This window comes from Triturus cristatus, chromosome 7 (assembly GCF_964204655.1).
Source record: "Triturus cristatus chromosome 7, aTriCri1.1, whole genome shotgun sequence".
In the NCBI taxonomy this organism is placed as follows: domain Eukaryota; kingdom Metazoa; phylum Chordata; class Amphibia; order Caudata; family Salamandridae; genus Triturus; species Triturus cristatus.
Window position 1 is genome coordinate 1,875,065,965 of NC_140590.1, and position 11,111 is coordinate 1,875,077,075.

The following is an 11,111-nucleotide window of genomic DNA, read 5'->3' on the forward strand; positions in this document are numbered from 1 at the left end:
GAGACGCATTTCCTAGAGTATCTAAGGCCATCTAGTCAGAGTGAAAATAATATCGGAGAACCGTATATGAGTAGCGGACTTCAGGCAAAGAGGTATACAGAGTTCCAGAGTATCCTAGAAATATCCAGGGTCTTCTTACTCCGGTAGTCTTACCGGCGAGTGAGGGAGACCGGCTGCAGTTTGCGGATAGAAGAGACAGAGCCATCTTTCGCAAGTAAGCGGACTCTGAGAGACTTGCGCGCTGTTCATTCATCGCTCAGCGGACTTCAGCTTTTTCTCAAGCTTTTCCCCTAACCAGCCTGGCGTTTTCCCTTCACTTTCCCTGCCTCCTTTCTTTCCTACCCTGTCCCTTTTTGCGCGTTGTCTATTTGAGCAAGAGTATAAGACATTTAGTCCTCATTCCAAGCAGCAAGACTTCGTCATAGAAGAAGGAACAAACAGGTTACCTGAACTTCGGTTTCAGATAGGGATAACTACTAAGAACATAGACTGGTAAGAAAGAAAAGAAAGAGAGTGTGAGGAATGCATGGGAGGAATCAAAGAGGGAAGTTAACCAAGTATGTTTCTATGCTCATACAGGTTTAGAAAGCCGAAAACCAGAGTGTACATCGAACCATATAAAAGAGCGGCAATACTCCAGCAAAAATCTGGTAGGAAGAGAAGGGGAGAGAGTGAGTGAGCAAAGAATTGTTAAGTAGGGTAGAAAAGAGATTCAATGCCTTTTTATCCCCTCTCTGTGCATTAGGTCTCCCAGAAATTCTGCAGTAAGCTGAGGAGGGAGCCAGACCCGCTCGAGTGTCTCTTTTTCTGTCCAACTCCCCTTTCCCCCTGTCTGGAGCAGCTGATTTATGCAGTGAGCTCTGGGAGGCGGGCATTGGGAACTAATCTACATTCTGCCTCCGTGAAGAGTTCCGTTTGGCCTTCCTGACAGATTGAAGTGCCCACGAGTTTCCTTCACCTGGGCAACATGGCGGTGGGTTTTAGTTTAAAGGCCTTAGGGGATATGCTGGAGGGTATCCAGAGAGAATTAGGAACCTTAAGCGAAGAAAATAAGAGTTTAAGGCAGGAAGTTATGGCGTCTAGACAGGAGACACTATTGTTATCACAGCGAGTTAGTGAGATATCCTCAGGGGCAACTTCCGCTCAAACCTTTCCCAGTGGCACACAGACAAAACAAGACACACGCACAGTTGCACAGGTTGTTCATTCTGTGTCCCCCATCATTCCACTAGCCCCCCCTGAAAGATATTGTGGAGACCCTCAGAAGGCGCAGCTCTTCCTCACCCAATGTTCCTTACACTTTATGTGTCGTGCCAATTTATTCCCAGATGCCCAATCTCGGGTGGCCTTCATATTGTCGTATTTGGGAGGGGACGCTGCAAATTCGGCCATGCCATTAGTTTCCAGTGACGATCCTTTTTTATACAACTTGGAGCAGTTCAAGACAGAATTCCTCAGGATCTTCGATAGGCGTAGAGTATCTCAGGCTACAGATAATGAACTCTTAGAATTGCGTCAAGGTAATAAGGACCTTATCTCCTACTTAACTCAGTTCAATAAATTGTTGGTGGAGACCAATTGGCCAGAGGAAAAGAGGTCTGCACTGTTTTATCGAGGCCTACGTGATGACATCAAAGATACCCTGGCACAAATTCCAAAGCGTCCCATTGAATTCTCAGAGTTGATGGATTTGGTTTTGGATATCGATTTCCGCAGTGCAGAGAGAAGGGGAGAAAGGAAGACGAAGGACTTTCGCTGGAACTATCCACGCTTTGATCGAATGAAGACAGAATCCAGCAAGGCTACTGGTGGAACGGCGGAAAGTGAGCCAATGCAGATTGGATCTGTTCGAGGCCCTCTAAGTAAAGAAGAGAAGGAACAAAGGAGACAGAAGAAGCTATGCATGTATTGTGGGGGAGCAGGGCATTTTGTGAGAGAGTGTCCGAAGAAACCGAAGACCCCAAATCCGGGAAACTCCCAAGACCATCTGTAGGCGGAGTCGCTCAGATGGCGAAGGTGGGAGATCAGACTCCAAGGGATCACCAAATTTCAAATACCCTTCAAACTCGGGCGCCACATGTAACCTTGCAGATGAAACTGAGATTTAGGAGGCACGAGTTTCTAGGAGTGGCAGTAATGATCGATTCAGGGGCCACTGGCAATTTTTGTGATATAAAATTTGCAAAGAAGATGGGAATACTGGCAGTGCGAAAGGAGCAAATGGAATCAGTTCGGGCAGTAGATGGTACTAACCTCTCGTCAGGTCCGATCACACATCACACTGAGATGGTGGAATTGATTCAGTCCAATGGTCATCACGAGGCTCTACAGTTCAACTTGATCGATGCCCCGCAATTTCAGATAATTTTGGGACTTCCTTGGCTGACGCAGCATAATCCGACCATCGATTGGGAGAATCGAACCATCACTATGGATTCCTCCTTTTGTGCTGAACATTGCTTTCTCTCGGTGAGCGAACCCCCCGAACCATCTTTAGCCACCTTGCTGTCATTTGGTGGAGATTCAATTGGAGTAATCAATACCTTGGAAATTCCAGCAGAGTATCAAGAATTCCAAGAAGTCTTCAGTGAACAAGAGGCCGAGAAACTCCCTCCACATCGTTCTTATGACTGCACAATTGATCTCGAACCAGGGGTGGCATTACCTTGCAGTAGGGTTTATGCGTTAACGGAAGCGGAAAACAGTTACTTGAAAGAATATCTGGATCGATACCTGGCAAACGGATTTATCCGACCATCCCAGTCCCCTGTTTCTTCGCCCCTATTTTTTATCTCGAAGAAGGAGGGGTCTCTGAGGACTTGCATTGACTATCGCGCTATCAATCGGGTTACGGTCAAGAACCGATACCCCCTGCCTCTGATTTCAGTCCTCCTAGATCAGATTAAGGACGCTCAAATATTCACAAAATTAGACCTTCGTGGGGCATATCATCTCATCCGCATGAAGGAAGGTCATGAATGGAAGACTGCTTTTAGGACAAAGTATGGGCTATTTGAATATCAAGTCATGCCTTTTGGATTGTGGAATGCGCCAGCAGCCTTCCAGCATTTCATCAACGATATCATGGGAGATTTGGTGGATGATCGGATCGCAGTGATCTATTTGGACGACATCTTGATATATTCCACTGACCCACGTGAGCACTCGAATCATGTAAAAGCTGTTTTGGAGAGATTGCGCAAGCATCAACTCTATGTAAAATGGGAGAAATGCGCTTTCCACGTGCGAACAGTGGAATTCCTGGGATTCGTGTTATCTCCAGGAGGGATCACCATGGAAGCTAAGAAGGTGCAAGCGGTGGTGGACTAGCCATCGCCAAAGGATGTGAAGGAGATTCAGAGATTCTTAGGATTCGCTAATTTCTATCGGCGATTTATCCAGGGATTCTCTCAGAAGATCATCCCAATTACCAGATTGCTAAAGAAAGGAGTGAAGTTCCACTGGACAGCGAAGGCAGAACAAGCCTTTGAGTTTCTCAAGTTGAGTTTCACCACAGCCCCCATCCTGCTTCATGCAGACCCTACGGAACCTTTCTTTGTGGAAGCAGATGCTTCTGATCAAGCAGTTGGTGGAATATTGTCTCAACGACACAGGTCAACGGGGCAATTACATCCCGTGGCTTACCATTCTCGGAAATTGAATTCAGCTGAAGTAAACTACACTATCGCTGAAAAGGAGCTACTGGCGGTGAAAGAAGCTTTTGTCGAATGGAAACATCACTTGTTAGGGGCCCGTCATACCGTTACTGTGTTCACAGACCATAAAAACCTTCAATTCCTAAAATCTGCAAGAACGTTAACTCCCCGTCAATTGCAATGGTCCCTTTACTTCGCAGGTTTTGACTTTGTGATACCTTACCGACAAGGAAACAAGAATGGAAAGGCGGATGCCTTGTCCCGCATTCAAACTGAAGGTACCGAACATGCTGTGGCTCTGCAACCAATAATTCCTGAATCCAAGATTGTGTGTACCATTTCTGAAACCCGGTACCAAGAAGAAATCCGGGGGGGTAATGTCAGAGGTAGAGATGGCTGAATGGGCTAGGCAAAAGGAGGGTCGAGAAGTAATTAATTCCTTGCCTTATCAAGATGGTGCCCTTTACCTTCCTACTAAGGAGATCCAAGAACAAGTTTTGAAAGACTGCCATGATCAGCCTTTGGCTGGTCACAAGGGAGCAATGAAAACCATAGATCTGGTTCAGCGATACTTCTGGTGGCCCAATATGACTTCTCAAATAAAGAGATACGTGGAGTCTTGCGAGCTTTGTGCCCGAGGAAAAGCTAGTAGGCAATCTCCACAGGGGTTTTTGCAGCCTTTACCCACTCCACCACATCCCTGGCACACTGTCACGTTAGACCTAATTGTAGACCTCCCACTGAGTAAGGGATTCAACACCATATTGGTAATTGTAGACACCTTCACCAAGATGAGTCATTTCATTCCAGTCAAAGGGATTCCTTCAGCTTCCGAACTAGCCAGACTTTTCAGGGAAAATATTGTAAGAGTCCATGGTGTTCCTAAGATAGTGATTTCAGACCGGGGTCCCCAATTTGTGTCACACTTTTGGAAGGCATTCATGAAGGGCATGGGAGTGGAGGTTAGGCTGTCAACCAGCTATCACCCAGAGACCGATGGTCAGACTGAACGAGTGAACCAAGAACTAGAACAGTACTTGCGTCTGTTTCTTTTAGAACAGGGAGGTGATTGGTCAGATTTGTTGTGGATGGCCGAATTTGCGCATAATAACGCCAAGCACACTTCCACTGGCTACTCCCCATTCTATTTAAACTCTGGGCTACATCCTAATCCCTTTAGTAACCAGGGAGATTTTGGGGTTCCTGCAGTCAGTGATTTATTTACAAATCTGAGCAAGGCACGAAAATCCGCAGAATCCAACCTACACCAGGCTAAGGCAGGCTACAAGAGACAGGCAGACAAACACAGGAGGAAGACACAGCAGTATCAAGTGGGAGATTCAGTATGGTTATCTTCGAGGCACCTTAGGTTAAAGGGAAATAGAAAGTTCCAACCTCGCTTCATAGGCCCCTTTGCCATCGAACAAGTTTTAGGACCAGTCACCGTTAAATTAAAATTACCTACTCAGTTAGGAATTCACCCAGTGTTCCATGTGTCTCTCCTAAAGAAGACAGCTCCTAATCTCAGACTAGACAAACCTCCCCCCCTTTGATGATTGACAAACATTTGGAATATGAAGTAAAAGGGGTGTTAGATTCTAAAAGAAGCAAAGGAACCCTACTCTATTTAGTGGATTGGAAGGGGTTTGGTCCTGAGGAAAGATCATGGGAACCCGCAAAGAATGTACATGCCCCTAGACTAATTAGACGATTTCATGCCCAACATCCCCTGAAACCTAGACCGATGAATCAGTCTTTGAGAGGGGGTACTGTCAGGATGGGGCTGAATGCTATCACCACGCAGCGCAGTTCATTAGGGCTGCATCGGGTTTTGGTAAAACCCTCCCTCTGTAATTTTTGGACCAGTATTTAAGGCAAAAGACTCCGTTCCAAGATGGCCGCCGAGTTTTCCAGACTAGCCCATTGCGCTAGGAAGTCTCGCGGGAACACGAGATTTCGTCTCCTCACGAAGCGCGTTTCACTGCGCACTTCAATGCAACCATAGTAGTGTGAGAGAGCTTTAGCTCACGCTCCTCACAAGAAATTATCCTGGCATTGAAATATGGTTCGTCTTCACCTGACAGTTGTCAGTGTTTGGAGACGCATTTCCTAGAGTATCTAAGGCCATCTAGTCAGAGTGAAAATAATATCGGAGAACCGTATATGAGTAGCGGACTTCAGGCAAAGAGGTATACAGAGTTCCAGAGTATCCTAGAAATATCCAGGGTCTTCTTACTCCGGTAGGCTTACCGGCGAGTGAGGGAGACCGGCTGCAGTTTGCGGATAGAAGAGACAGAGCCATCTTTCGCAAGTAAGCGGACTCTGAGAGACTTGCGCGCTGTTCATTCATCGCTCAGCGGACTTCAGCTTTTTCTCAAGCTTTTCCCCTAACCAGCCTGGCGTTTTCCCTTCACTTTCCCTGCCTCCTTTCTTTCCTACCCTGTCCCTTTTTGCGCGTTGTCTATTTGAGCAAGAGTATAAGACATTTAGTCCTCATTCCAAGCAGCAAGACTTCGTCATAGAAGAAGGAACAAACAGGTTACCTGAACTTCGGTTTCAGACAGGGATAACTACTAAGAACATAGACTGGTAAGAAAGAAAAGAAAGAGAGTGTGAGGAATGCATGGGAGGAATCAAAGAGGGAAGTTAACCAAGTATGTTTCTATGCTCATACAGGTTTAGAAAGCCGAAAACCAGAGTGTACATCGAACCATATAAAAGAGCGGCAATACTCCAGCAAAAATCTGGTAGGAAGAGAAGGGGAGAGAGTGAGTGAGCAAAGAATTGTTAAGTAGGGTAGAAAAGAGATTCAATGCCTTTTTATCCCCTCTCTGTGCATTAGGTCTCCCAGAAATTCTGCAGTAAGCTGAGGAGGGAGCCAGACCCGCTCGAGTGTCTCTTTTTCTGTCCAACTCCCCTTTCCCCCTGTCTGGAGCATCTGATTTATGCAGTGAGCTCTGGGAGGTGGGCATTGGGAACTAATCTACATTCTGCCTCCGTGAAGAGTTCCGTTTGGCCTTCCTGACACCTAGCTTGCAAAAGTCTCAGACAAGGTAAAATAAATGTAGACAGAGCTGACCTCCTTTCACCACTGTCTTGACACCACAGAAAATGGAATAACAGATGTGGAAACAAATGGCTTGTCTTCCTGAAAGGGGCCAAACATATAGGCAATGAGAAGCAAGATTGATGACCTGGAAGATAGGTCCTGGTGGTACAATGTCTGGTTTTAAGGTGTAGCGGAGAAGTCAGAGGGAGATGATCTTATTGACTCTGCAGAACATGATGCCCAAACTCCTGACAGCTGTTTTCAATGGGCTGCAGGAGTTCCGGAGAGCACCCAGACTCCAGCAGCAAAATGCATTCACTGCAAACTCACCCGACCAATAATTGCCTTAATCTTGCAATACCAGCAAGCAAGAGCCATACAACAAGCAGCAAATAAAACAAAATGGGCCATTCATGCTCGACAATCTCCTGATTTATGTTTTAGCAGAAACAAATGTCATTAAAAGGTGTTTTGTTTCTCATTAAACATGACTTAAGCAAGGGCACAATAAATATGGTCTCCTGGGGCCCCCAGCAATGGGGATCTCAAGAGACAGCAAGACATAAGGGTACGTGAATCAAGAAGACCTTGATAAATTCTTGGAGACTTTGGGCTGGACTCTCATAGGAACCCAACCATTCATTACACAACCAACCTCGAATATAGAACACAAGCAACCAAGAAGACTAACCCTGGGCAGTGCCACTATGCGGAGTTCCAAAAAATCAGTGGAACAGGAGCCCACGTCCTGCGGCCAGCCAAGGGTCTGTGTGCCTGTGACGGGGGTCCCTCATGCCTGGACAGGCTCCCAGACCTCCCCGGCCTGGATGGGTTGAGAAGCAGCGACCGGGCCTGGGGCCTGGGCTTCGGGCAGGGCCTGGGGTGTGGGAGCCTCCGTCCTGTGGCCTGCCAGGGGTCCATCTGCCCAGGACGGGGGTTCCTTGTGCCCAGGGAGGCTCCCCCCTCCCTGGCCTGGCTGGGTTCACCAGAAGCGGGGACCAGATCTGGGGCCTAGGCTCCAGCGGGCCCTGGGGTGCGGGTGCCCACGTCCTGTGGCCAGCCAAGGGTCCGGGTGCCCATCACGGGGGTCCATCGGGCCAGGGCAGGCCTCCCCCGCTTCACCTGCATTTCACTGTGCCTGCTGGCCCTGGGTCAGAGTTTCGTTGGGGCCCCCCTCTCACCCCCGTGCCCGAGACCCAGCTAAGGGTTCTGATGAGCCCCCAGGAAGCAGAGCCCCTGAGCCTTCCAAAAGGCAGGTGGGAGCCCTCCCACGAAGGCTTGGGCAGGCAGATTGGCATCCTTCGGGCCCGGCCATCTAGTCACGCCTGTCCCCTCTGCCATCTGGTCGTGCGCAATGCTTTCCAATGGGGCGACCAGATGACTGGGCTGGCCTGGAAGTCCCGATGAGAGCTTGGTTGCCTCCCCGATCCCAGCCAGGGCTCCAGGAGGTTGGGCGCATCTGAGCCTTGGGTCCCCTCAGTCTCGTGGTGAGCACCGGTTACCAGAAAAGGGGGTACTCTTCCTCTGTATTACTAGGGACAGGGTACACCGTAAACCCTCGTGGGTTGGGAGCTCTCAGCCGGTAACCAGATGGGCTAGGGCTAGGCAAAAACCTCCCCTCCCTGTCCGGGCCTCTGTCCTCTGGCCGGCCACATGGCAAAGTGCCTGGGACAGGCTCCATCGGGCCTGGGAAGTCCACCCTTGGGCATCCGGCCCGAGAGCTCTGGCCTGGCGCTCCCTACACTGGGCTCCATCCTCCGCTCTGCCGTGGGACCGGGGCCCATCGGGTGTTCTCCAGCTCAGCTTGGGTTCAAGAGCTCTAGCAGGGGCCCTTCCTCAGGCCTGCAAAAAATCTCCAGCCGGGCCCCGGGCAGGCCTCCCTCCTGCTTCGCCTGCCTGTCAAGGTGCCTGGGGGACCCCGGGTCGGAGGTCCGTTGGGGAGCCCCGTCCTCAGCCCTGGGCTCGAAGCCCAGCCGGGGTCTCCAAGCCCCCAGGTCTCAGGGCCCCCGAACTCTCCAAAGGGCTCCGGACTCTCCTCCCGTGAAGGCTCAGGTGGGCAGATTGGCGTCCTTTGGGCCTGGCCATCTGGTTGCGCCTTCCCCCTCGGCGATCTGGTTGCATGTAATGCTTTCCAATGGGGCGACCAGATGGCCGGGCTGCCCTGGAAGTCCGGATGAGGGCTTGTTTGCCTCCCCAATCACAGTCAGGGCTCCAGGAGGTCGGGCGTGCCTTGGGTCCCCTCAGTCTTGCGGTGCGCACAGGTTACCAGAAAGGGGGGTACCCTTCCTCCAGATTTCTAGGGACAGGGTACTCCAAAACACCTCTCAGCCTAGCGGTCCTCAGCCGGCACCCGGACGGGCCAGGACAACCCCCCAGGGGACCCAGGCTCAGCCTCCTGGCCTGCCGCTCTGTGTGGGGCCCGAGACAGGATTCCGCCCGGCTCATGGAGTCCTGCCTCTGCTTTGCCGGGTACAAGAGTTCTGAAGGGCCCCCCTGATGGCCCTGGGGAGAGCGCCTTCCCCACCCTGAGCTCCGTCCTCGGGCCTGCCGTGTGGCAGGGTACCTGCGACGGGGTCCCACAGGCCCAGGGAGGATTCCCCTGAGCCTCTCGGCCCAGGAGCCACGATGGGGTCTAGGGGTCCCGCCAGGCCCTGGGTCGGGTGCTCCAACCCTGGGCTCCGTCCTCTGGCCTGCCTCTCTGCCAAGGGCCAGGCACTGGGTTTGTCAGTCCGGTGCAGACCTCCCCCGCTTCGCCTGCTTGTCAAGGTGTCCATGGGCCCCAGGTCGGAGAGCCCGTCATCTATCACCTCACAGCCCCAGCTGAGGCCAAGCTGGGGCCCTGGGCCTCTGGCCCCCCATGCCTCGATGCCCGCTCGCCCTTTCATTAGGGCACAGAGCGACCAGATGGTGACCCTTCGAGCCCGGCCATCTGGTCGCACCTTTCCCCACGGCCATCTCGTCGCACCTATCCCCTCGGCCTTCTAGTCGCGTGCAATGCTTTCCAATGGGGCAACCAGATGGCCGGGCTTCCCTGGAAATACTGTTGAGGTCTCATTTGCCTCCCCGATCCTAGCGAGGGCTTCAGGAGGTTGGGCATGTTTGTGCCTTGGGTCCCTTCTGTCACCCGGTGCGCACAGATTACAAGAAAGGAGGGTGTTTTTCCTCCAGATTACTGGGGAGAGGGTCAGTCAGACCTCCGTGAGGTCTGACGATTCCGAGACAGGGGAAGGCAGGACCCGGGCACGCCCGCCGGAGCCCCCAGGGGCCCAGGTCCGCACCAACCTCCCAGCCCCTTCTCGATGGGCCTTTTCTATGAGCCTGCTCGCCCCGGGAGCAGGCTGGGATGCATAGCCGGCATCCCTCGTGCAGGGCAGCCTGCCAAGGGAGGTCCCGCCCATACTCCGATTGATTGGCCACTCTAGGTCTGTTAGGGATGGACTGCTTGGCCAGCCTCGGCTGTTGTTTCAAGCAAAGAGCTTCCACCCCGCATAGACCGTCTGACTCCAGGGCTTGCCGCCTGGTGGGAGGCCCTTCACCCTACTCAGCAAGCTTAGGCCTAGCAGCCCCGGCAGCTTGTGCCCCCCAGTGGTCCGTCTCGAGCAGAAGAGGTCGGGTGGTGCCAGGCCCTTGGACGCTGCCACCCTGCAGGTCCCTTAGGCCAGCGTGCCATGCTGTCACCCCTCTCCACCCAGCGCATTTCTGAAGAAACTCTGAACAACCGTTCCCAGGGGTGCCGCAGCCACCAGACTTCGGCACCCCTGTGTCTCGCTCAGGCTGCACCTTGGCCCACCTCTCCCTTCCGGGGGACACAGTTGAGCCTGCCAGTGCCAATGCGACCACACCTCTCCTCCCCTCCAGCGAGCCCTCCTGCCCAGGTGGGCGGGCTTCTTCCCCTAGCAGGCTCCTGAGAGGGAGGGGTGTGCGAAGGTTGCCAGTCGGGGAGACGGGCACACGGCTCCCGAACCCACCGCGTCAGCAGGTGCGGCTACCTGGTTGATCCTGCCAGTAGCATATGCTTCTCTCTAAGAGTAAGCCAACGCTGCAGGGAAGTGGGTGTAACCACCCACTACCCTGACCCTCCTAGAGGAGTGGTCATAGAGCTAGTCCCTCCCATAGTTTCACTATAAGACAGCAAGCATTGCCAATGCAATTCAGATACACCTGGACGACGCTCTACAAAGAAGAATTCTGGCCCTTCGACGTTCCACTACCTTTGGAAGAATGAAGAATCCCCCTTCGAGTCAAGGAGTGACTCCCATGCTTGGCAGGCACCAGAAACTTGAAACCCAGTTGCAAACTTTGACGCTCCCGCCGGAGTCCGAAGTCCCTACGACCCCAGAAATGGATTTCCTGATCTCTTGATGGCCATTTTGAGTCCCCAGTGAAGCTGTGGCATCTGGACCCCA